The sequence below is a fragment of the Neovison vison genome, chromosome X (assembly GCF_020171115.1).
Source record: "Neovison vison isolate M4711 chromosome X, ASM_NN_V1, whole genome shotgun sequence".
Lineage (NCBI taxonomy): Eukaryota > Metazoa > Chordata > Mammalia > Carnivora > Mustelidae > Neogale > Neogale vison.
In genome coordinates this window covers 125,437,930-125,463,792 of record NC_058105.1, presented here as the reverse complement: position 1 = coordinate 125,463,792, position 25,863 = coordinate 125,437,930, and the positions used below count along the sequence as shown (strand labels likewise).

The following is a 25,863-nucleotide window of genomic DNA, read 5'->3' as shown; positions in this document are numbered from 1 at the left end:
AAGCAGACTCCTTCTGGAGCAGGGAGTCCCATGTGGGGCTCGATCCTGGCACTCCAGGATCAGGACCAGAGCCAGAGGGCCAGAGGCAGACGCTTAACCTGCTGAGCCAGGCAGGCGCCTGTAATGTCATTTAAACTATCCATAAGTGTGTAGTTGAGTGGCATTCAGGTCAACTCGCCTTCTTGTACGGTCCGCCATCTGGACCTGGAAGCGCTGCGTCCTCCTCCCCCGAACACTGCGCTCACTGCGCAGCAGCTCACCCTTCCAGGGTCTCCCTCCCCACAGCCCGCGTAACCTGTGTCTTCTGTCTCCACGAACTTGCCTGTTCGAGGTCCCTCATCGAAGTGAAATCCTGCAATATTTGTCCTTCTGTGGCTTGTGTGTCTCCCAGAGCGTAACGTTTTTAAGGTCTGTCCGCGTTAGAGCTCATGTCAACATTTCAGTCCTTAATATGGCGAAGATGCCGCCATATGGGCGCCTGCATTTAGAAGAACGGTTGGCACGCTGCCCACGTTAGGGCCTGGGGTGTGGGGGCGCGGGCGCACTGCTCACGGGTCTGTCCGATGTACGTCTTGTCCCATGCTTCGCGGGAAAGACGTTTCCCAAGTTTCCGTGTCGGGGGCTTGTTTCCACGCCCCACCTCTGAACAGGTCGATGGGGGAATGTGGTCCATCATCTCTTTGAAATTCTGGTAACGAGGTCACGCCTGGGTGGGTTAGTCGGTTGAGCGTCTGCGTCTTGATTCTGACTCAGGTCATGATCTCGGGTCCTGGGATCGAGCCCCATGTCCTCAGGCACTGTGCTCAGTGTGGAGTCTGCTTCAGATTCTCTCTCTCTCCCTCTTTCCCTCTTCCTCTGACCAACCCTCCCCACCCCCTACCCCCCCCCACCCCGCGCACACACAGGCACCCACTGTCTCTGAAATAAATGTAGGAAGTTCTGGTGATGGAATTGCTCTTGTCTGGCTAAGTCAGACCAACCGAAGACCATTCATTCATTCATTCATTCATCCATTCATCCATGCATTCCTGCAGCCAGCGTTCGCTGAACTTGTACTGCAGGTTGGGTGTTGTGGCGGCCGGTGCTGGCTGGCCGACTGAGCCTCCTGGAACCGCCTCCTGCTGGGAGTTTGTGGGCGTCAGCACGTGCCGGGCTCAGCTACGTCCCTTCCCTCCATCCGTCATTACCTTTTCTTCTCAAGGAATTCGTACTTTGTAACTTCAGGGAAAGGGGTTCATACTGTCTCCGTATATCTGATCCAATGCCTTTTAAACCCGTTTCTCTTTTGCATGAGAACTCCTTGCCATGAAAAAGGATGTATTTAAGAGTGAGTCTCTGTGACCGTTTGTAACTGGTTTCCAAGGACGGTGTTTCTGGTTCTCTGGAAGTTGTCACGCAGCAGCCCGAATTTCCTGGCCTTGAGGGGAAGAGAAGTGCACGAGCCCGCGGTGAGAAGTGGATGGGCACCGTCTGGGATAAGGGGTCAGTAGCCGCCTCAGTTGGTGTTGACGTTTCACTAGGAAACCAGGGCACGTGGGCGTGAAGGTGGGGGGACGAGGAGGCTGTGATTTTTCTGGGCTCTGTGTCGTAGAGAAATGGGGCACATCGTCACACTTGAAATGGTGACGAAATAGGGCGCACGGTGACAAGTGAAGGTTTGGGACGGACCGGAGGAGGGCCAGACCTTCTTCCCATCTTGGCCCCGTCCTCGGTCCTGCTCATTGACTGACACCCAGGCCACAAACCTCTGTGAGGCCCAGGGATGTCTCCGTGGGCTGGGCAGTGTGCACTCGGGGCTTACCGTGGCCGCCTCCCCCAGCGGCTTTGAAAACCCTCTCGGGCACCACGTGTGGTTTTCACGCGAGTCTACTGATACAAGGCCCGGTCCATCGGAAGAAGGGACAGAGGGGTGGTAGGTACTCATGCTCACCTTTTGGAACTGACGACCACCCAAGTAGCCCCGACCTTGAGCTGCCACTGAGATCGCGAGATCTGGTGGGAAGACGTTTAAGACCCCGTGGGGGACCATGGGAAAAGCTCACCCTCATCTGTTCTAGGAGTGAGTCCTGGGTATCCAGGCTCAGAGGTGTGGCTTACTCCCACCCTCACCCCTGCCACCTGTCTCCCCTGCTGGCACCCATTTCCCACCTCACACCCCCCTTGCACCCTTCCTGCAGCCCGTGCCTGCATCTCCCTACCGTACCCAGCCCCTTCCCCAAGCCCACCCTTTGCCCAGGCCCATCTTCTGCCCTACGCCCATCTCCTTCCCCTTCTTCGTCTCCCGGCCACCTCCCCCCATCATTGCTTCCCCTCCGCCCATGCCCACACCCCACCTGGAGCTCAAACCTAGAGCACTCCTCTGTCCCCCATGCACGTTGCCCTTCCACCCCCTGAGGAGGACACAACTGTGGCGTGAAGCCCGTCCATCACCTTGGCTTCCTCCCAGGAATTTCCCACCAACCCCTGGGCTGCCCTTGCCACATGGAGCAGAAAGTGCTCCCAAGTTGGGATGTTACTGGGATGGGATCTGCAGGGAAGTGGTTTTGAAAACGGGATGCATGTATTGCATGGAGCACTGAGTGTGGTGCATCAACAGTGAATTCTGGAATACCAAAAACAAATTAGAAAGATAAATAAACATTTTTTAAAAGATGCAGAAGGGTTCTGGGGACAGGGGGTGTGTGTGCCTGCTATGAGCTTAGTCGGTTGAGCGTCCCACTCGTTTCAGCTCGGGTCATGAGCTTAGGGCCGTGAAAACGTGCCCTGCGGGGGCTCCATGTTGAGCACTGAGTCTGTCTGGAATTCTCTCTCTCCTTCTGCCCCCTTCGTCCCCTGCTTGCATGCGAGCACGCTCTCCCTCCAAAACAAACACAGAAAACCCCCAAACCAACCCAAGAATGGGATCCAGGGGGCCATCGGTGTGCACTTACTCCAGGCAGTGTGTTTCTTACAGTGTGGCTTTCCAGAAGGCGCCCTTCACCGTGCGTCGCAGATTCAGGGCCTGCAAGCAGCAGAGTGAGTTAGACCACAGTTCGCGAAACAGGGCACGCTCCCAGCCGGAACTGGTCTGAGATTCCAAGAAACACCTTCCAATAACCAGCTCTAGGGATCTTTATTTTAAAAGGAACAGAGTGCCATGTGTGGACACGTTTTTAGGCACAGAGCGGTGCCTTTTAGTTTTCGGGATTCCTAGGAGGGTAAAAAGGCAGTGATTTGAAGGTGGTGTACTCATGGTACTTGGTCTCAGGGAAGTTTCTCTATGAACGTGTTTCTTATGGACGCTGCTCTGCCTGTTCTGATCGACTCTGGGATTTAGAGGAATTTATCAGTCGCCGTCTCTGTGGCGGGTGTGGAGATAGGAGCCGATTGTTTTGGAAGCTCATGTCTTAAGAATCCATGAGAAATAGATTTCCGCCTCCAGGGGTCCTTGCGTTGGTCTTCTGTGAGCAAAGAGCTTCCAGCAGAATGCACGTTTTGGAGCCAAATATGTCAAGGAAGATAGGATGCTGGTATATCATACTCTTGTTTTAAGCATTTTTGTCAGCCCACATCCTGATTTAGGACAGAAAAGATCTTTCCTCAGAATCACTAAGTTGTGCTTGCTGGGGTGATTTTATTTTCCCACTTCCAATTATTAGCATCTCCTGGCCTCCTTCCAGGCTTTCTTCTGTTCCTCCAGATGCCCTGATTGGCTTTTAGTCCCTCTGAGGGCTCACCCTTTAAGTAGTAATCCAAGAGGTTTCAAAACTTGGACTTTTTTCTGACCACAGTGTTAGCTACCAGAATGGCAGGGTCCTGGCTTCAAAGTTTTCCAGAGCAAAGCTACCAGCCCATCAAATCCGCTTGGTGATTGTAAGGTGTAGACACATCAAAACCAGACAGAACCAGGGGCCAAGGGGAATTCCCTCTCTTTGATCCGTCTCTCACCTCTGAGTTGTTTACCTTTCTCTTCTCTCCTTGGTATTTGCAGAGCTCTGCTCTTCTGTGAAGGAGGCTATAGAAATTCTGCTTTGGAGCAAGAATCAGAATCACTCTGGGGGTCCCCTGAATGGCGAGGGGGCCTTGTGCATATGCTGTCGGCAAGGTCTCCTGGCTGTGAGCTGGGTTCTCCCCTCCGGCCTGTGACCGGCCTGTGACATGCGCACCCATTCTCATCCCTGCCCGACTCGCTCCCACAGGCCGCTCGCCCAAGGCCGCGTTGGCCTGGTAGACGGTCCAGTGACTCCCCTGGTGACTGTTAGCTCGTCGGTAATAAGGTGAAGCCACTGAATTACGTGGTATTCCATTTGGTGACAGCATGGTGCCTAACAGCTGTGCTGATAAGAGGGATCTCATTATTTAGTGTTTGAAATGTAAATACCTTTTTGCCCAAATGTTAATCTTGTTTCAGTTTTTCAATTTAGAGGGTTCATATAATAAATAATTCCCTTAATAGAGTTCATGATTGCATCGCTCCTCACCATGACGAGTGAGGTGTCCTTCTGCTCACGGTCCTGCTGGCTTTTAGGAAGAGGGAGTTGGAGATGAAAGAAAATTCTTAATCATGACTCGAATCCCTAGGGCATTTTAAGAATTGAAAGCCCTCAGTGCAAACGAACACAGCTTATAAATTAAGGTTACTTTTCTTTGTACGTGCAGCGGCCCCCCGGTGGGTTGGCTATCAGCACGTGTTTGCAGGGGCGCCAGATTTTCACAGCTGAGGTTCGGCCACAGGGGCCCGTGCGTGCCGATGGCCACCTCACAGCTGAGGACGTGTGACGCCGTGTTTGAAAGAATGCGCCAAGAAATCATGCAGTACGTGTGCAAGATGCGGTGCCTGGAGTTCTTGGTAGTTTTGTTGTAATTTTGAAACTGTTTGCATTGGGGCGCCTGGGGGGCTCAGTTAAGCACCTGCCTTTGGCTCAGGTTGTGACCCCAGGGTCCTGCGATCAGGCCCTGCATCAGGCTCCTTGCTCTGTGTCTCCGTCTCCCACTGTCCCTGCTTGTATTCCCTCTCCTGATGTCTCTCTCTGTCGAATAAATAAATAAGATCTTTTAAAAAAAAACAAAAAACTGTTTACATAAAGCCATTCTCTTAACCTTGAGAGCTAAAAATCAAATTATGCAGAAACAGTGCACCTGTGGGGTTTTTCCCTCTGTAGATTTGGTGACATTTTACCATTCATCTGCGCTAAGTGAAATAAATTATTTTGTAAACAAAATCACAAGGGGACACTGTAGCCTATGGAAGGGCACAAACTGTTGCATTCGTCAGCGTGGGGAGCACGGCAGGCAGATGTGTGCCTTCATTACTGAACAATAGATGTGAAGTTTTGAAAAGCAACAACAACAACAACAACAACTTGAAAACAAGTAGAGGTGGTGTCACTGTTTCCTTCTCCGGGTGTTTGTGATGAGTAGGTTGTTTGTGATGAGTAGCGAAGACAAGAAATTTGTATAATTAATTATGCGACAAGCGGACCCTCTGAGTCTGAGTATCCGTAGAAAACAAGGGGTCATGGGGCACCCGGGCGGCTCAGTTGAGCCTTCTTGGGCTCTTGATTTCGGCTGCGGTCGTGATCTTGGGGTAGTGAGATCGAGCCCCTCGTCAGGCTCTGCTGAGTGTGCGGTCTGCTTCTCTTCCTCCCTTTTTTCTGCCCCTCCCCTACTCTCTCAAATCAATAAATCTTTGAAAACAAACAAACAGGAGGTCCAGGAAGTCAGCCATTCGCCCAGACTAAGTTCCCAGCAGGGTGGATTGAGCCCCCTCGGGCTGAGGGGTGGTCTCTGGAGAGACTTCGGTTGTTAAGGGGACCAGGGAGGATGCTTCTGACCTCCGCCGGGCGGAGGCCGGAACACTGCTCGGCCCTCCAGTGGAAAGGACGGCCTCAGCGCAGATCGTAATTCCTCCAGTGTGTGCCGGGGGCACTGATCCCCTCTGCTTGGGACAACCCAGAATGTGGCAGACATCGCAGAACGTCCTTCGGCCCCATAATCACCCTGGTTGGGAACCATCGCCCTAAACTCTGAGGCCGTGAGGTCGTCCCCTGTTGAATGCTCTGCCCTCTCTTCTGGGTCTCTGGAGTTCAGGGGCATGTAGATGGCTCCTAGGGATGGCAGGGCCGAGGGAGAAGTCGAGCCCTGAGGTCTCCAGCCTCGCTCACCCGAGTGCCACCCACCCACACAGCCCTGGACCTCGGTCGTCGTCTCTGGGGATGCACACACTTGGACCGACGAGTCCGGCGAGGGGTGCGGGTTTCATAATATGTTAGGTGTCACTTTCAAGTCGCTCATGGAGGCTGGTGGTCCTGTGAGTCACGTACAGGAGACGTGCAGAAGAACGAAAAGTCCTCAGAAAACTCGCAGCACAGGACTCGCCGGATGTAACTCCAGGTGCAGATGGTTCTCTCCGAGGCATGAGTCGTAATCCGTGCCGTGCCCCAAGTGGCCCCACGGTCCTGTTTGCTCGCACTTAAAGCTACACGTGGTGCGGACGTCCGCGCGAGCAGAGGGAGCTGATGGGATGCTCGCCTGTCTTGGCGCAGTCCCCACCCACCACCCCCTGCGGGGAAGATTCAGGAATGTGCTGCGGGACCGTGAGGCCTCGTGGCCTGTGGTTTCCTGTGACCATAATCGGGGCCACGGTACCTTGTTATAAGTAGCTGGGTGGAGGCTGTAAATTTTTAACACTGGTTCTCAAATATTCATAAGGAAAAAGTCATACGAGACTAATTGTTAGGGAGGAGAGCGGGGATCTGAGCGGATGGGAGAGTCAAGGAGAAACAAGGGAGAAAGACAGACGCGGTGTTTGTAGGGAAGGAAGACCCATCTTTTGCAAGACGAGGACTCTAGGCATTATTTTACAATGTGACTTTTTCTGTCTTTCCAGAGGATCAAAGGCCTCGACCACTGATGTTCTTAAGACCCTATGGAATTCTTCCCTTTTAATTTCTTTATGAAAGCGTGTACACATTTTTCCTCCCAAAGATATGAATTAGGAACAGCGGCAAGTGCCCACTGTCTCGCAGTCCTCCAGCCCACACGCATTCTGAGCTGCCCACAGACCACCATATATTCCAAATGCCAGAAGCCACAGACATAGACAGAATGCGTTTTTTAAAAGAAAGAAATGCGTGATGTGCCCAACGTTTTTAGAGAATGTTTCAGTCGAGCAGTCCTCGAGTTACAAGTGTCCCTGAGGCGTAGTGTGGTGGGATAGCCCTTGGCATAGCCTGGATCCCAGAGGTGTAGGCCCAGAGGTTTTCCTGAAGAGCAAGCCAGGGAGGAATTAGAAGGCAGCCCTAATCCTGTCTCTCAGCAGCGGTCTCCTGTGTGTATGCTGTTAATTGTCGCCACAAATAGGGCTCTAGAAATCAGATAGTTTGTGTCACTGCTCAGTGTGGACGGAACTGTATCCCCCCCCACCCCTACCCCCCCTGAAAATACACTGGAGTCCCAACTGCCTGCACCTCAGAATGTCTCCTTTTTGGAGAGAGGGTCTTACAGGAGGAATCAAGTTAGTGAGGCCGTTGGGGCGGGCCCTGATCCGGTACGACTGGGCCTCATGAAAGGAGGACGTTTGGACTGCGGTGCATGTGAGCACGGACATAGCCGTCCACGAGTGAACAAGGCCTGCAACGGGTCCTCCCTCCCTCCCCTCCGCGGGCGACGACCCTGCCGACAGGTTGATCTCGGACTCCCAGGCTCCGGGAGCCGAGACGGGAGGCCTGCGGCAGATTCTCGCAAGCTGGATCTCCAACTTCCGGACTCCAGAATGCCACGGGAGACCTTTCTGTTCAGCGTCCCAGCTGGTGTCCCTTTGGTCTGGTCGCCCTGCGAAACTAGGACACTGGTTCTAGCCTTTCCGTGTCTTCTAGTCCAGGAAGGGTTCCCAGGATTTGTGTGGCAGCCCTTTAGTCTATGGCAGTGCAGAGGAACAGGAATGTTGTTCTTCCCTTCGCTTGATGCCTTCTGCAGAGACCCCACGTCCAGATCAGGGGACGTTGTGACATCCTGGGGGTTCGGTTTTCAGCGTCTCTTTTCAGGAGAACATAGTTCAGCCTGTAACATGGTGCATCAGACGGTTCTGATTTCTTCTTGTGCGCCGTGCTGCCGGGTTCCGTGCAACGGCCTGGCTGGGATGGCTGGAGGAGGGGTTTTCTGAGCGCGGTGGGGGTCAGTGCAGTGAACGGGCACAAGGGGGTCACAGAGGCACGAGACCAGGTGTCTTCCCTTGTCAGAGGTAGTGAGCCCTGGATCTTCAAGTTTTTATGGACAGGTCCCTTGCGTTTCAGAAGCGTTCTCTCAGAAGTCTCCGCTGTTGTGTGTCTCTCTCTGCCCATTCCTGTGTATGGCTCTGATCATAATCCCACTCGCTGGGTAGCTGATTCCGTGCCTTGTTTGTAACTCACAGTCGAGTTTTGGTTGTAAGTTCCCCCAAACTGAAAAAGAAAAACCAGAAGCCAAGCTGCCCCTGAATACGTTATAGATCTTGCTCACAGGTAAGAGGGGCGCCTGTCTGTGATAGAGGGGCGCCTGGGTGGCTCAGTTTGTTTAGTGTCTGACTCTTCTTGGTTTTGGCTCAGGTCATGATGTCAGAGATGTGAGATCGAGCGTCGAGGTGGAGTCTGCTTGAGACCCCCCTCCCCCAGCCCCAAATAAATAAAAATTTTTAAGACAAGAATATGTGATTGACAAATGATACCTTGATTAGAAAATAAAACACATCAGGGGTGCCTGGGTGGCTCAGTGGGTTAAAGCCTCTACCTTCGGTTCAGGTCATGATCTCAGGGTCCTGGGATTGAGCCCCACATTGGGCTCTCTGCTCGGCGGGGAGCCTGCTTCCCTCTCTCTCTCTCTGCCTGCCTCTCTGCCTACTTGTGATCGCTCTCTGTCAAATAAAATCTTAAAAAAAAAAAAAAGAAAAGAAAACACGTCAGATACTGGACGTCAGGTTCTTTGTTTCTTTGTTTCTCTTCATCTTCATCATTTGAGACTTAGCAGTAACATCGCGCTGGTATTCGGTGACCCGGCTTTCGGAGCAGATTCCGGATGCAGCGGAACCTGGCAGTGCCGGTGCAGAGTGGATCACACTGGGAGGGAAAAGGTCGCTGTCTGTCACAGCCAGGTGCTCGGCGGGCACTCCCCGACATTTGAGGTGGAAGACAGACGCTGTGGGCAGATAACCCGGGGTTTTATGGGACCAGAGCAGGACGTGAGTCTCCAGGAGGAGTGCAGTTGATGGCCAGTGGTCTTCCTGTAGACCACGCGCAGGAGTCTTGGCCCGGACCTTGTTCCTCTTTCCTTTTCCTGTTGGAGCGGCCTCAGCCCTTTTGGGTCCCCAGGAAAGCAGTCGTTGTTGCTAGAAAATCAAGCGTGTGTTTGCCGACCGTCCTCTAGCTGCTCAGAGCCGGTTTTGCCCGAATGCGGCTGAAGAACTAGCGCGCGAGGACCAGCCGCTCTCCTGCACCTGCTCCGTGGAGCCCTGCGCAGGCCCGAGTGCGGGAGCAGCTGCCGGGAGCGCTCTCCTTTCAGGAAAGGTCTCGGGCGCTGGCCTTCTCCGGGCATGGCTGACGCTTCCTTTGTGAAGGATTCCCTAAAAGGGAGCGGCACTCCTCTCTCTGGCACTGGTGATCACGTACGCAGCCCAGAGAAGCGCGGCGGAGAAGAGAGACCCCAGGGCGCTCTGTGACTCTCCGCTGTCGGTGGACGCATGAAACCCCGGCCGTGATGGGAAGTCAAGGGCAGGCTGTGCTCTGTCTCTTTCAGTTCCATCAGGCAAGCTCACTAGGATTTCATCTGCTTTTAACTACCTATGGTGGAGGTCGAGCAGGGCGTTGGAAGGAATAACTACAGACAGTGGTATCCTCCTTTGTAACCCAAGGAGACTCTCCTCGCCACGTAGGTTATGTTGACGATCCTTTCTGACCCCAGATGGAAATGCTTGTTGACACGTACTTAACTGAGTCCTTAAACCCAAGAGGCCCACGAGCCTAGCTGTGTTGGGCTTAGATCCGTGGAAAGCCATGCTTCTTCCTGGGGTGGTAATGAGGTAATGACGTCGGATTTTGATTCCGTGTAGCCAACACTTGCTGAGGCTCTCGTGTGTATCATGCACGGACGCTCACACCAATAAAGGGAACTTACTTTTTTATGGGATTGGATTGGCTAGGACAGGCCTGAACACGGGCAGACCCCCGACTGTTGTGGGAGCAGAGCGGAGGTCTGAGTCTGTTCTAGAGGGTGATGGGCTTTAGGAACGCACTGGTGTTCCCGCTGGACCTTTCCAGAATGGAATTTTCTCCAGAGGAGAAGCAAAGGTTCTTGGTGGAGGAACAGACCAGTCAGGACGTGTGGACTCGACTACTTGTGCGTGGGCGATCGCTGGACGTTTTGCTCAGTCGAGGATGGTGTCCTAAATCCGTGTTTCGGGGCGTTACTTCTGGCGGGATGAGTCCGAGTCTCTGGGAGAGCACATTAGCGATGACTGTCGCACAAATGTGGGGGGTGGTGTTCAGGGCCCGGAGGGCAATACCCATGCTCTCAGCATCTGCGTTCAGCAAACCTCCGTGCTCACGGTTGGGCCAGTGTGGACCTCTGGGTCAAATGGGGCCAGGATTTGTGGCCACGTGCGGTCTCTGTGGAGCTGTTCAGGCAGGGGGCGTGTGGTGGGCAAGGGTTGTCAGGAATGTCCTGCCCAGGCAGGGTACACATGAGAGTTTTGTTTTTCTCTTCATTCCATGAATAGCAAAGGTGCGGTGATAGCTGTCCAGGTTTGGGCAGCCTCTGTCAGGACCGAGCTTATTTCTGGAGGCAAGTGGTCAAGGCTGACCTAGCCACAGCTCCCAGAAGTGTAGCTCGGGGATGAAATTGCAGTGAACAAAGCACTGGGGTTGCACCCAGCCTCCACGTTTGTGCGTGTTAGACAGAAATACGGAGTATGTGTGCAGGAGGTCAAAGGCATGATGAGCAGGTGATTTTCTTCTTTTCCTTTTATTATTTCACATGTGTTACCTTTCTGAGGGAGCACAGTAGTATTTGGTGCTCTGTGTAGTTCCCATATATAGAACTTTCTAGAATGCCTCATACTGGCGCTGAAGCTATGTTAGGTGACTTCAGGACTGTGAAGCAGGGTATTCATAGCCATGAAGTACAAATTCTGGTTACATCTTCAAGTTCCTCTTCTGTTACTGTGTTTGGATACCCTCTTGCCGCTAGTTCTCTGAGCACGCGGAGCGATTTCCAGCAGCGTGTTGTCTATCTCACAAGCCCTTCTTGATCTGAGAATTCCCGGCTCACGAAGCTTTCTGGTGAAATCGAATCGTGAGCAGTGACTGGTCCTGGACACGGGGCTCCTCTGCTTTGAACCTATCGCTCTGAAGTTGGACGTCAGTGGCAGCAGACAAACGAGATCGTCAGAAGGTGGTTTCTTTCACACTAAGTGGATGCCAAGTACTGGGTAGAGTTGATGACCGTTACATACAAACTCACTGAATTTCAGTTCTTATAAGGTATCTGCCATTTAATGCTAATAGACCATATTTTTTCTTTTGTAGACGTGAAGGTGATTTAAGGCTTTTTCCCCCCCTTTCTTCTTTTTTTTTTAAGCTTTCATTTTTAAGGAACATCTGTACCTACAACCTGAGGCTTGAACTCACAACCCCGATACCAAGAGTCACGCTCCACCCATGGAGCGGGCCAGGTGTCCCTCGTCTCTCACGGTTCCCAATAACCGGTTGCAGTTGTCTGCGAGAGGAGCCGTAGATTCTGAGCCGTAGATTCTGATTCTGAAGGCAAACTCCGTTCTTGATTAGGTCCCGGAACGTTTGTGGCGCACATGCCAGCCGTCGCTGTCCGCGAGCAGGCTCACTGTGGGCGCTGTGGAGTGACACACCGAGAGACCTCGCAGTAACGGAGATTCCTCTCTTGCCAGCCGCCCTCCGCGGCGGGAGCGAGGGCAGGTGGAAGCGCGCGCCCCCAGACGCGCGCCGCTGACTGTTCTCCCAGACAAACCGATCTTTCTCCTTTAGGAGAAGCCATTTCGGAATTTCTCAGTAATTCTTCAAGCGGACTCATTCCTGGGTCTGGAGAAAGAGCTCATTATGGTGATGGTTTCTCGTGCGTTCTGTGGTTTGCTGTCACAGACCCGGGGGCCAGCCTAAGCTGTAGTTCACTGTCTCTCTCGTTGGTCTGGAACCCACAGCACCAGCTTTGTTTTCAGAATAATTATCTAGTGATTTTACAAATACGGTAAAAATCTCACTGTTTTACAAAAGCGGAAGCTGTATGTGTGGACACACATATGGAAACCAGTCACGTAAAACATGCCTGTGTGTGTATTTGTGGACATTTGGAAGCCCTACCTATGAAGTCTGTCGTTTGACACCTGGTACGTCCTCTCTCTGAGGCCCACCCGAACCCGAAGCGTGTCCCCGCACAGGAGGGGAAAGGTGGAGGCTCGCGTCCGTGCTGTTGAGCTGGGGCGTCTGTCCGAGTGGGGACAGCCGAGGTCCCACGTAGGACCAAAGCCGGAGGCGCCTTTGCCTGCCCGTGGTTTGCGAGAGAGTAAGAGCCACGCCCTCGGTTCGTGGTTGCGTGCGTCCCCCAGGACCGCCGTAACAGCGTGCCACATGCCGCGTGGCGTGGCCCAAAACAGCAGAGGCTTACTGTCGCTCGGATCTGGAGCATCGAAGTCTGAGGTCAGGGTGTCACCGAGGCCACCCACCCTCATGGTGAAGGAGGCCCCGGGGGAGAGGATCCTTCCATTTCTCTCTCCGCTGGCTTCCCGCGGCTGCCAGGAGCCCTGGGCGCTCCCGGCCTTGCAGACAGCGCCCCCTCCTCTGCCTTCTCTGTGTGTCTGTCTTCACAGCAGCCGTGTGTCTGTCTGTCTTCACAGCAGCCGTGTGGGTCGGGGCACACCCCACTCCCGTCTGACTTCAGCTTGGTGAATTCCATCTTGCGATGACCACATTTCCAAATACGATCTCATTCTGCAGTGCAGGGGGGTTGGGACTGAAACCTCTGGTTTGGGGAAGACACAGCTCAACCCACAGGAGTGCTCACCCCCCACACGTCATGCCGCCATGCCCTTCTTCTCCCGGTCCCCCTCCCCAGCCCCCACTCCCAGCTGGCCACCCAGCCACACCTGATGCATGCCCGCGGCCATTGGACGTTTTTACAAGGCAAGCGAAGAGGTCCAGTTAAAAAGTCTTTGTCTTTAATAAAATCAGCATGGAAATACGACAGCGCTCCAAGTGCAGTGTTCCGTGAAGGGTCACGGCCGCTCAGTCTTTGGACCCAGGAGCATAGTCAAGCGATGAGGTCAGAAGCCAGGCAGAGGCTAGAATCGACGTGGGGGACTTTTTATTTCGTGTTTCTCTGCCAGGAGTCCGCAGATTCCAGCAGTCTGTCCCTCGGGAGGGGAGGTTGGGATGATCACCACTCCCAGAGGTGCAGGGTGGCGTTTCTGGTGTGTGCGTTTGCCGGTTGTGCGCACTGACCCTTCAGCCTGGGGACCCGCTCAGTCACGCCGCATGACAAATCTTCTTCAGACGACCGAGCAGGAGGAATGAGCCCGGGTCCTGGTGACCGTGTCCTCTGTAGGCCCACTTGCCTTGTCCCTTGGAACACTGCATGATCCAGCCACACAGCAAGGACTCTTCAAGGCCCCTGGCCGCCGGGGCGGGTGGGGGGCAGAATCTGGGAGTTCTGAGCGCAGCACCCCCCCCCCTTGTTCTAGCCAGAGGGGGCAGGAAGAGGGACAGTTGTGCCCAGGGGGTCTTGATGCCTGGAATCTGGAGGTGTGTCTGTGGCGTCTTGGCCAGTTTTCTCTGAAAGAAATGACACCATGGGTGAGTCTTTGATGCGGAGTTAGACATCTTTCAAGGCTTTCTGGCTCTTCTGAGGGAAGCGTGTTGAATAACACGTCTGCTCAAGAATGCTCTGTGTTGGCAGGTTTCAGAGCGTGGAAGGTGAAACCTGGACCTGGGAATTTCCCCCTCTTTGCAGCGTTGGTGTCTTCAGGTAGTAAACAGGAGGTGACCCGGGTGTTCTGTCCGGAATTCAGCCCTGGGAGACGGACGGGGGCCCTGGAGGATCAGCGTCCAGTAGCAGTTTTCTCAACAGGGAGTTTGATTTCGCATCATAATTACGCTCCCCAGACAAGATCCCGATTGATAATTAGAGTCCCAGTGTATGCATCTGTCAGTTCTGTCCATTCCGGCCATTAGCGTCAGACTCATGAAAAAGGCAGCCAAACAAACTAGAATTCTGGTTTGGAGGTAAAAAGTCTACATTCTGTTACACGAGGTAACATAAGTAGCTTAAAGCCACAAAGGGACTCTTTCGGGTAAAGGTGCTGTTCTGCGCTTCTGCAAAATGCAGTCCAGATCCTTGAGTCTTCGTGTCCGGCGTCTGCTCAGCTAAATCAGCCAAGGTTAGTACTTACCTCGTAGGAAGCCAAGAACTTGCAGCAGGAACTTGTCCTCTGATCTGATGAAAACTACTGCCTGTACCGTTTGGACATGGAGATGCTGAGCTGAGGGGAGCAAGGTATTTATTTGCTGGGGACTTAGGGGGAGGAAACAGCCATCTGGTTTCTCAGGCTGCATGCATCTGGGAGGGAAGTGACTTATCCGATAGGCGCAGATTGTACTCTTAAAAGACAGCTGTTGGAGGGGTGCCTGAGTGCTCAGTGGGTTAAGCGTCCGGTCTTGATCTTGGCTTAGGTCATGAGAAGGATCCCCATCTTGGGTGCCGCACTGGGTGTGGAGCCTGCTTGAGATTCTCTTCTCCCTCTCCTTCTGTATCGCACGGCATCCCTCACCCCACCCCACCCCCCACTCCCTGCTTTCTCTCTTTCTCAAAAAAAAAAAAAAAAAAAAGAACTACTTGATGGCGGCAAGATAGATCCATTTAGTTTGGGTCTTTGTATGCTTTCCTGAAGGCAAAGAGAATTAAATAGTAATTTAGCTCAGAGGGGGTGGATAGGGAGTGGATTGATGGGGTTAGTTTCTAGGCGGTGTTCGTTCATTTCTCCTAGTATATACTCGGGTTTCAGCCCCTGCACTCATTATCAGTTGCTGTGTGACAACTGATCCCGCGGTCCACAGCTGAAAGTTACCAACGCTTAGTGTATCGTACTGGTTCCGAGAGTCAGGAATCCGAGTACAGCTGGGCCCGATGGTCTGGTCCAGGGTGTCTCGTGAGTTGTAGTCCCATTGTCGGCTCTGGCTGTGATCTGTGAAACTTCTCCCAGCTGGAGGATCCATTCCAAGCTCGTTCGTGGATGTGCAAGTTGGCAGGAAGCTTCCGTTCCTCCGTAGGGCTGCTCATTTCCTGGCTTCCGCCCAGAGTGAGTGATCCGTGTGAGAAAAATGGACATAGAGGGGAAGAGGGATTGGAGAAAAAGAGATACAGAAAGTGCTGAAAACCATAGTCCTTTCCTACCTAATTGCAGAAGCGATACACCATCAGTTCTGCCGTGATCTGTCGGTCACACGGACCCACCTTGCCGGATGTGGGTTGGGAGAGGCCAGGATTTGAATACCAGGAGGTGGTCTCATTGGGTGCCGTCTGCGAGGCCGCCTACCACGGCACTCTGCCTTTTATACCATAAATTGGCGTCTTGGTTAGAGATGACTCCTTTGTGTACATGACAGATTATCAGAAAATTCTGGAGGGGTACCTGGGTGGCTCAGTTGGTAAAGTGTCAGACTTGATTTTAGCTCGGTCACGATCTCAGGGTTGTGGAATCGAGTCCCCCGCTGGGCTTTGCGCTCAGTGGGGAGTCTGCTTGAGATTCTCTTTCTTTTTCCCTCTGCCACCCCCCACCCCCCACCCCCGAATAAATAAATAAGTCTTGTTTTAAAAAAGGCTGGAGAAATTCTTTTTAATTTAGCCATGCCCATGGCGTGAGCTTTGGAACCATTAGAACCTTATAAAGACTTTCACTTTACTACGTACTAGTCAGTTAAAGAACAATGACTCTGCTTATTTTGTGCTCTTAATTGTATTCTTGGAGAGATGAATCTTTTTCCTTCCAGTCGAATGGAAACATTTGTTGAGTGAGCCTTGTCCGTGCCCGTCTTCACTGTGTGTCCCTGTTAGTCTGCCAGTCACTGTCAGGATGGCTGCCCGTCCACCTGCTCTTGCTGCCCCAAGACATTTAGGAAATGTTGATCTTTCCCTTTCAAGACACTGAAATTGAATTACCTTCCTTCCTGTCTTCTGTGCAGAGTTAATGAAAGAAAAGTTCATGAGATTTTTCTTGTCCCCCAAACATTCCCAAAGTTTATGCAATTTTCTCTCTTTCGAAAATTCTTTAAAAATTTCTATTGCTGATTCAAGTGTGGTTGACCTATATTAGTTTCAGGTGCACCCCATAGCGATTCCCCAGTTCCGCACGTTAGGAACTACTACGGTCAGCGTAGGTACGGTCTGTCCGCGGGCAAAGCTGTTGCAGTGTCACTGACCGAATTCCCTGTGCTGTAGGGATCATCCCTGTACTTTGGAAGTTGGTGCCTCTTAATCCCCTTTACCTCTTCCGTCTGTGCCCCCACCCCCTGCCCTCTGGCTGATGATGACTGGTTGGTTCTCTGTATTTGTGAGTTTCCTCTTTGTTTTTTGCTGTTTTTTGTTTGTTCGTTCATTTTGTTTTTTAGATTCCGCATGGAAGCGAAATTGTGTGGTATTTGTCTTTCTCTGACTGGCTGATTTCACGTCACTTAGTACACTCCCTTTAGTCGAGTCACGTTGTCACAGATGTCAAGATTTCACTCTTTGCTGCCTAAGTAGTAGTTCGTCGTGTGCGTATACCACATCTTCCCTACCTGTGGGTGGACACCTGGGCTGCTTCCTATCTTGGTTATTGTAAGTAATGCTGCAGTAAACATAGGGGTGCTTCTGTCTTTTCCAAATTAGTGTTCTTGGATTCTTCAGTAAATACCCAGAGTAGAATTACTGGACCACATGGTACTTCTGTTTCTGGTTTCTCGAGGACCGCCGTACCGTTCTGCACAGTGGTCACACCACTTTGCATTCCCACCACAGTGCGCGAGGGTTCCCCTTTCTCCACATCCTCGCCGTCCTCGCCAGCACTTGCTGTTTCTTGTCGTTTTCATTCTAGCCATTCCAGCTTGTGTGAGGCGATGGTATCTCGTGGTGGTTTGGTGATTTGAATTTTCTTGATCGGTGAAGAGGAGCATCTTCCCATGTGTCTGTTGACCGTCTGGATGTCCGCTGTGGAGAGATGTCTGTTCATGTCGTCTGCCCATTTTTAATTGGATCATTTGTCCTTTTGGTGTTGTGTGAGTTATTTACATATTTTCGATACATCACTTGCAGATATTTTCTCCCTTTCAGTAGGTTTTGTTTTGCCTTTTCATTTTGTTGATGGTTTTCTTTGACGTATAAAAGCCTTTTAGTTTGATGTGGTCTCAATTGTTTATTTTTACTTTTATCTCTCTTGCCTGGGGAGACTTATTCAGAAAAATATTGCTAAGGCCAGTGTGCAGGAGATTATTGCCTCTGTTTTATTGGAAGAGTTTTATGGTTTCAGTTCTCACATCTAGGTCTTTAATCCAGTTAGAGTTTATTTTGGTGTATGGTGAGAAAGTGGTCCAGTTTCATGCTTTGGCACGTAGCGGTTCAGTTTTCCCAACAACATTTCTTGAAGAGACTGTCTTTTTCCCACTGCATATTCTTGCCTCCTATGTTACAGATGATTTGACTAGAATCATGGGCTCTTTTCTGGGCTTTCCATTCTGTTCCACTGATCTGTGTATCTGTTTTGTGTCGGTACCATTCTGTACGAATCTTCTCTCTCACTCGTGATTCGAAGGTGATAGCATGTCTGTTGCTCTTTGCTCATGGAGCGTTAGAATCATTCATTCGTTCATTCCTGCAGGAGATACTGATTGAGAACTGTGCACCAGGCGTTGCGCAACACCCTGGAGATGTGTCGAGGACAGAATAGAGTAATAAAGGCAGTTTTGAACAGTAATTTAAGGCACATCAGATGTAGAGAAATGAACCTGGTGATAAGTAGGAGTTCCGTTTTACAAATTAGGACACTCAGAATGAGTGAATGAACACTTCATAGGATCCTGATTTTCGAGTTGAGAAGGGATCTTAAGATTCTCGTCTGGCTCCTGTGTTTTCTGGACAAGGCAGCTGCAGGGCAGAGAGGGGAGTGCCTTTCCTAAGTGGACAGCTCCAGACCCAGTACTCTGAGCCCGTGGACATCATAGGCAGGAGCCAGGTCCCATGGTGTCTGTCAGCATCGGGAAGGTCAGAAACTTCCAGGTGATGTATTCACCTGCACCTTTGAGTTCTGGTGCCAGATGGGAAGGCCTTACCTTGCCCTAAATGTGGACATTTGCTTTGGCCCGAAGCTTGGGGGTGCCAGACTTTACTGTTCGTGGTCCTGACCCTGAGGCCCGGCTCTTGAAGGGCATTTCCTCCTTTTTGCTCTATGCTTTATTCTTGAAGGATTTTCATCCCTGCTATTCCAGTCTGGCTAAAGGGAATAATCCAGAGGGTTAAGGTGGGGGCTGGGGAAGTTGGAAATAAAAACAGAATCATAAAGAGAAGGGCGTTTTGAAGGGTGGAAGTGGGAGACCTGTATAAGACTTGGAACATGGTGAGAGTGAATGGGTAGGTGTGTCCTCCAGGAGAGGCCGGCGATCTTGGACGTGTTGAGGATTTGCGGTGACCCCGACTCATCACTAGGAACGAGTTCTTGTGGCAGCCCTCGGTAACAATCTGTTGACCCAGGTTGGGCTGGTTGGCTCGTGTATGTGTGCAGGTTCTCTCCCTGGTGAAGTCAGGCATGCCGTGGCTCACAGGCGCCACTGCTCCTGCGACGGTCTCTTGCCGGCACGCACGAGCCATCTCACCTGCGGGCTGGACACCCAGAGCTGGTCGGTATCAGAGAGCACTGGGTAAACCCGGGGATCACAAGGAATGCTTCTCCTCCTGTACATTATTATAAAACCCTTTTATCGGGACTACGGGAGAAGATGGTGGTCCCAACAGGAGATAACGTTCCTTGTAATTTTCCCTTGTTGGAAGAACTCGGAGAAGCACAAAAAGGAGTAGGCGATGGTATGGTTAGCGGGGCCTTGGAGATGATGAAGATATGACACTTCAAAGGTGGACGGGCATGATTATTGGGCCACCAAGGACAAATTATGAAAACAATACGTAGCTGGAAAGTAGAATGTGGAACTAAATACCCAGAAACAACTCCATCACATAGATTTGTAACCAGAATGAATATGAATGGAATTAATAATTCCAGTGGAATGGTGGATGCCCAGAGCATAGCCGTGTTAGCAAAATGGCACAATTCATACAGCATTAAAGTTGTACTTCAAGAGCCAAGACGGCTGATGATGTCCAAAGGAAGTATGAAGCTTCCACAGCCACTAGAAGGACAAACATACTGCAGTTGATTTTAGTGGATCTCAAACTTGTCTTACATCAGCCACCTTCTACTCATTGTTAAATATCACAATGCAAAAATACCCACACATTAAGTGAAAGAATTCCATGAATTCATGGAAAACCTGGACATTCGTAAGAATGTATTTAATATGTGTACACCATTATGTTTTCAGGTTACAGGAGGAAAAATGCAGCACAATTCTTTTTCCTCTGTTAAAGCACTGTCATTTAAGCATAAACCTGGAGTACTCAAAATGGAATTCAGGTTTACAAGATGAAAGCAGGGAGAGACGAGTCAGGTGCTGTGGAAGCACGTATGTTTCTGAAAAGTAGAAACACATCTCGAGAAGGAAAAACAGAAGTGGCATGCTTTGTCTGTCTTGCCTAATGAAAGAGCTTTAGCTGAAATTGTCTGAAGTAGCAGGTACAATAAATATTGTCACAAATTCTGTTAATTTTTGAAGCAGTGTGGGTGCTGACTCCTAGTAATAGCAAAAAAAATGTTGAGGATTGTTTGATACCTGTATTTATAATAAAAAATGGTGCCGGGGGTGGGGTGGAGAGGTCGATCCATTCTGTTAAGATCCATTCTGTTAAAAGGCGTTCTGGTGTGTTACATGTAACAGACATGGTAAATATTTGTTTACAGTCTCTGCTTGAGAAATCAACAGAAAGGAAGTAGGTGTATGGATATGTGATTTTGATATTAAAGTTAGTCTTAAAATGTAAATAAAATGTGGAATGTGGTCTCAGACTTTTCTTTTTAGGTCTTATCCATTTTTTCATTCGTGTCCTGTTTCTGGGCCAGTATCCCACCCCGACAGCATATGGAGTTTCGTCGTGCTTTCTCCTTGCGTTCTCAGGTTCTCTGGGCTGGGACAGGTTCTCAGACTTTTTTTGTTTGTTGTTGTTGTTGTTGTTGTTTAAATGACCCTGATCATTTTGAGGAATGCTGCTCATGCATCTTGTAGAACGTTCTTCAGTTTTGATTTGGCTGATGTTTTTTACTGGATCAGATTCGGGTAATGAATTTTGGGGACAGAGAGCCACAGAGGTAAGGTGCCCTCCGCTCACGTGCTCAAGTGGGAACTGGGAGAGATTTCTGGAAGCATTTCTGTACAGAATCCACCCACGAATTCGTGGCCTCTTCCCACACCTGTTCCCCCTCGTCCGCCCTACAGCTGTCTTGGCACATTTGTGTCTCGCGGTCAGTCTTGGGTTGGCCTCCCTGCAACACAGCGTCTGATGTAGTTCTGGGAGAAGAGAGTTTTGCGCGCCCAGTTTGTAGGCTGATACAATACTGAATTACTTTTCACGGATGTACTGACCCGGTCCGGCTGGCACGAGCAGGTTTGGGCCCGGTGGACACGGGGTCCTCATGGGACGTGCAGGTTCGGGCTCCGGCAGGGAGGCCCCTGGGCCCGCGGGGAGGGAAGGGGACCCCACCACGGCGAGTTCCAGACCTGTGAGCAGCTGTCAGCACAGGGTGCACGGTGCCGGTTTAATTCAGCGAGAAAATCAAATTGGATGCCTTGTTAAGAGACCTTCTCCTCTGTGTATTTTTAGAAGCAGCGAATATCAATCATAAATATTTAATGTAGTGTTTATAGACTGTAGCATCATAAAACTCCAAAAAGGTGACTCAGAGGAGGGCGGTGCATGTATTCCTAGGAAAGAAAAGAATTGCCCCAACACATCACGTGCTAGAAGGAAAAGCATCATTGATGTTCTTAGTTAGGGAAGAAATAAGTGAGTAGCTATCTTATGTGTCTTGTTAATACCAGATGTGGAACCTCGTAATTATTCTTTGTATGCCAGGGTTTTCATAATTGTGAGCAATTTGAAAAAATAAAATAGCATGGAAAGAAACTAGACTCCTCTAAACCCACCCGTGGAAGTTCCCCTTCAGTGTTCTGGTGTATTTTCTCCCAAGTGTCGGTACATGTGCGTGTGTAGCAGTCTGTGTGTTCCCCTGTCCCATGCTCATCAGCATAAGCTTCCAGAGGGAGCATGGGTCATCTGCCAGCATTTCATGAGCATATTTGTATGCATCTCTCCTGTCACGACATGTGCTGTAGTTGACAGAGTACACAGAGTTGGAGATTGAGATCGCTTCCAGTTTGTGCTTTAGGATAGCTTGCTTGAAGTAGAATTGTAGGGCTCTTGAGACTGATTACCAAATTGCTTTCCTGAAAGGTTGTTCAGTTGTATAGTACTGGGGGCGGGGGGCGGCGGGGACAGCCCTCTCAGGGAGCTCCCACGATGGTGGTCAGCTGAGCTGGGAATGCGTGGTGTCTTTATATATATATATATATATATATATATATATATATATATGTATGTATGTATGTATGTATTTGCATTTCCTTGATTACTAATGAGGTGGACTATTTTATCTTGTTAGTCAGCCATTTGCATTTTTTTTTTCCCTGTGTTTTGGACAAAGGTCCTTTTAAAAGGCTTGCCTTAGGTTCATTGTTTGAACTTGACGCTTTCTGGATTTTCCTTGAAGGCCAGTTGCCTTAAGGATTTGCAGTGTCAGTTTGAGCTAACTGGGTCATTTCTGATGTTTGCTGGCACAGTAGTCCTCTGAGTTGAGCCAAACTGATTTTACATATTAGGGCCGCATTTTTAAACAGGATCTATGTCCCAAAGCAGGACGTTAGCGATTAATTGACGAAGGTTATACTTAGGCATGTGTTTCTCGTGTCATTGGTGCAGCCCCTTTCCTTCAGGGAGTCTGTGTGCACCAGAGGTAAGACCAGCAGTAGTCCTGTAAGTTCATGTGTTCAGAAGTCACAGAGACACGTGCGTTCCACCCCTCTCCTGTTGCCTAGTATGCTTATCAGAAGTCAGTATTTTTATAGAATGACAGCTGTAGGAAAAGCACAGATTCTTATGTTAGCCAATAAAAGATCTTTAAAATATAATTCTAAGTTGGCAAAGTTGTCAGTTTGTTTCCACTCATCATTAGCCAAAGTTCAGTGTTTCCAAAGGATGTGTACATGCGCGTGAGTATGTGTATGTGGGTGACATATGTCTTCTCGTACAAATGAATTAATGGAGTATCGGCTTTGCGACAGGCTCTGTGCCGCACGTGAAGCACGGGAACCATTTTATCAGACGATTGGGCATGGAATTTTCTAAAGCACTCTGAAGCCCTTATTCAGAGAAACGCTGTGATAATATGGCGGTGGGATTCCTGTCCTTTCATGGCATTGCAAGTGGAGCACCTTCGTGGTGTCTGGGCATTTTTGCTCAGAAGTACATTGACTAGGGGCGCCTGGTGGCTCAGTGGGTTAAAGCCTCTGCCTTCGGCTCAGGTCATGAGGATCGAGCCCTGCATCGGGCTCTCTGCTCGGCAGGGCGCCTGCTTCCCTTCCTCTCTCTGCCTGCCTCTCTGCCTACTATGGTCTCTGCCTGTCAAATAAATAAATAAAATCTTAAAAAAAAAAAAGTACATTGATTAGGGAAGAGGCTATCCAGGGCTTGAATGAGTCATTTCCTGCCGAGGGTCACTAGGTGAGATAACCCACGGGGAAATGGCCATTTTCTCCAATATCGGGCATTTCCTTACGACTCAAGATTCCATTTCCTGTTTTCGTACCCCAGACTCAAGAGTTTTCTTTGTTCTGCGGTGTGCAGTAGACCCAGAAGTCGAGAACGGGGAGCAGCAGCCTTCTCTCACGTGCCTCTCCGGAATGTGGGTCAAGGTCGATGACTTTGAATGTGAATCTGTTTCACAGGGTGTACAGGTGCGCACACGGCGCCTGCATCCGCCAGAGTGGATTCCTTCTCCTTCCTCCTGCTCCGTCACCGGGGCGGTGCGTTCATGGTTCCACGTGAACCGAAGGTTGCGGTGATACTCCCGTTGCTAAAACAAAGACCGTTTAGTCCCTGTGTGTGGTCCCTGAGGACGGGCCTGCGGTGGGCCCCCCTCGCCCCCAGGCTCCAGCCCCGGAGGGGCTTCTCTCTTGTGTGTAATGGGCGGGGCTTCAGTCATTAGAATCATGAAGTGATCCCTGAAACTTAGGGGCAGACAATGTCAGACCTGAAAGAAGACTTAAATGTAACGCTAATACCAAGAGTGACGAATGGTTCCTGGCGAAGGTGTTTTGTTCTTACTTAGTGGCCCAGTGGGACCTGAGCTCCGCGGTTTTTGTCTCCTGCACAAAGCCAGTCACTTAGCATCGTTGCCTTTGTGTTCCGGTGGCCACGTGTGAGGACGTGGGACACCGGAGTCCTGACGTCTCCCCCATTGTGGAGAGGAGGGAGCTTCAGCTAACCTGGGTCTTTACCTGGAAATGAGACCTGTGCCACCTGCTGAGCCTGGAAGCTCCAAACTCAGAATGTATAATGAGCCCAGAGGTGAGCCTGGGGCTGTTTGCTCACCGCAGGGGTGACCCGCCGATGACCCTGGCATTCTGAGACTCGGGCTTTTACCTGCACCTTGCTCAGGTGTCTGATGGACCTTCTAGTGAGTCACAGTATTCAAACGTAACTTCAAACACAAAATTGCTTTTTTTCCCAAGAGAAAGCTAGTTTTCAGCTGGAATGGTTTGTGATGATTAATGTGTTTCAGATTGGTCAAGGAATGAAGAAGACGTTATGGCATAAGATTAAAAATTGGCAGTGGTCACAATTAAAGCCAGAATCCTGTGGCCAAAACAGACTGTCTGCTTTCATCTGGTGACCAGCATCAGCATGTCGGAGCCTCCAGGCACCTAGAAGCGATCTCCATGGTGCTGTGCAGTAGAACTGGAACGGGGGCCCCCGAATGTGATTTTCTTGTGGCCACAATACACAGTAAAAAGAAACCAGTGAAATTAATATTGCAGCATATCTTAATATACACCAGGTTAATACTGCAGAGCACAATTTAATATGTAATGATACAGTAATACATTCTGATCCACTCTCATTTCATTTCAACAAGTGATCCCTGTGAAAAATTATCGAAAAGATATTTTATGTCTTTCTTTTTTCCTACCATCTCGTCTGTGAAATTCAGTGTGTAATTTGCGTTTACAGCCCCTGCTGTAAACGTGGACTCCTAGGTCGATCCCGTCAGAGACTCTGAGGTCCCTTATCTAGAACTATGAAAACTAGCTCAAGATAATGAAAAGTAATTTTGAAGAAGAAACTTAATACTGTTTTTAGGAGGAGATAGTTTTAAACTTTGATAATTTATTAATACGTGTTGTTAAGACAAAAAGTGTGGTGGGCATGTGGTTTAAAAATCTACATGAAGGACCAGTTACAGAGGAATCATCTGGCCTGGGAAGTCCCCATATCCCTCCATCCTGCAGACCACAGTCAAAGGATTTTTCTTAGTAGCTGTCGTGACCTACTGTGTCCAGTCAGGTAGCTACTAGCCATGTGGAGCTGTGGTACCTGAAATGTGGCTAGTGTCACTGAGGGGTGGACTTTAAAATTGCATTTCCTTTTAACTGATTTAACTTGAAACGTCAGTACTTGGCTTAGTTATTGGGAAACATTTAACTATGTTGGGAGTTACATAGATAATGTGATCTGCGATTTCACGTCCACATTTTCTGAACTATAATAGCAGTTATGTATTTCCAGTGAAAATTTAATTTCCTAATTGAGATGTGTCATAGTGAAAAGTACACATTGAAGATTTTGGACATTGAGTTAGAAAAAGGAACCTAAAAGATCTCAATTAATTTTCGATAGGGAGTACATGTTGAAATGGTGCTATTTTGCGTACACATTAAATTTCAATGTATTATGAAAAATAACTTTACAGGTAGCAACATGTTTGAAATTTAAAGCTCTACAGAAGCTGAGCTGTTTCTTTTGGACGGTGCAGGTCTTCCTCCGAGTTCTCCTGTAACAAACAAAGAAGTAATGCTTAGAATTACAGGCTTCTGGTTAATGATCACACCCCAGACCATGCTTTCACCTCCCCTTTGAAAAGCATTCTGTACATTCCACTGAGTCATCTTGATGGTTTGTCCGGCTCCGCGTTGGGCCGTTTTCAAGCATGGCCACCTCAGCCTACCCCCGCGTACCCCCCCTGATATCGGGAGTTGGCCCCGAGAAGGCAGGGTTCGTCTCCCTGGAAAGGGAGCAGGCCCTCCGTCTGCATTGTCTCTCTTATCCCTACAGCATCCCTAGGAGATAAAAAGGGCGAATCCCATTGTACACGCAAGAGGAAGGGCGTCCGACAGGTCGCATCACTGACCCTGACAAAGGAAACTTGCAGGTTCAGAGTCCAGGACGGAGCCCAGGGATGCTTCCTCTGACAAAGGCGGTTTTTTTCAAGCTTTGTTTAGGCGGCGCCGCATCCCAGGGCTCGAAAGAAATAAAATTTGGTGCCACATGCGGAAGAAGGGAGTTCCCAGCCGGAGGAGCCGGTGATAGTTGCTGGCGGCGGCACTGTGATGTGGAGAGCGCACTCAGGAAGCTGCGAGT

The 25,863-nt window shown here is 50.2% G+C and overlaps 1 protein-coding gene and 1 pseudogene across 3 annotated transcripts in view; both read left to right on the top strand.

Annotated features, from left to right (window-relative positions):
- TBL1X (transducin beta like 1 X-linked) overlaps positions 1-25,863 on the top strand; it is a 196,306-nt gene that overhangs the window by 89,267 nt on the left and 81,176 nt on the right. The gene's annotated exons all lie outside the window — the stretch shown is intronic.
- LOC122897358 lies at positions 18,999-19,433 on the top strand (annotated as a pseudogene).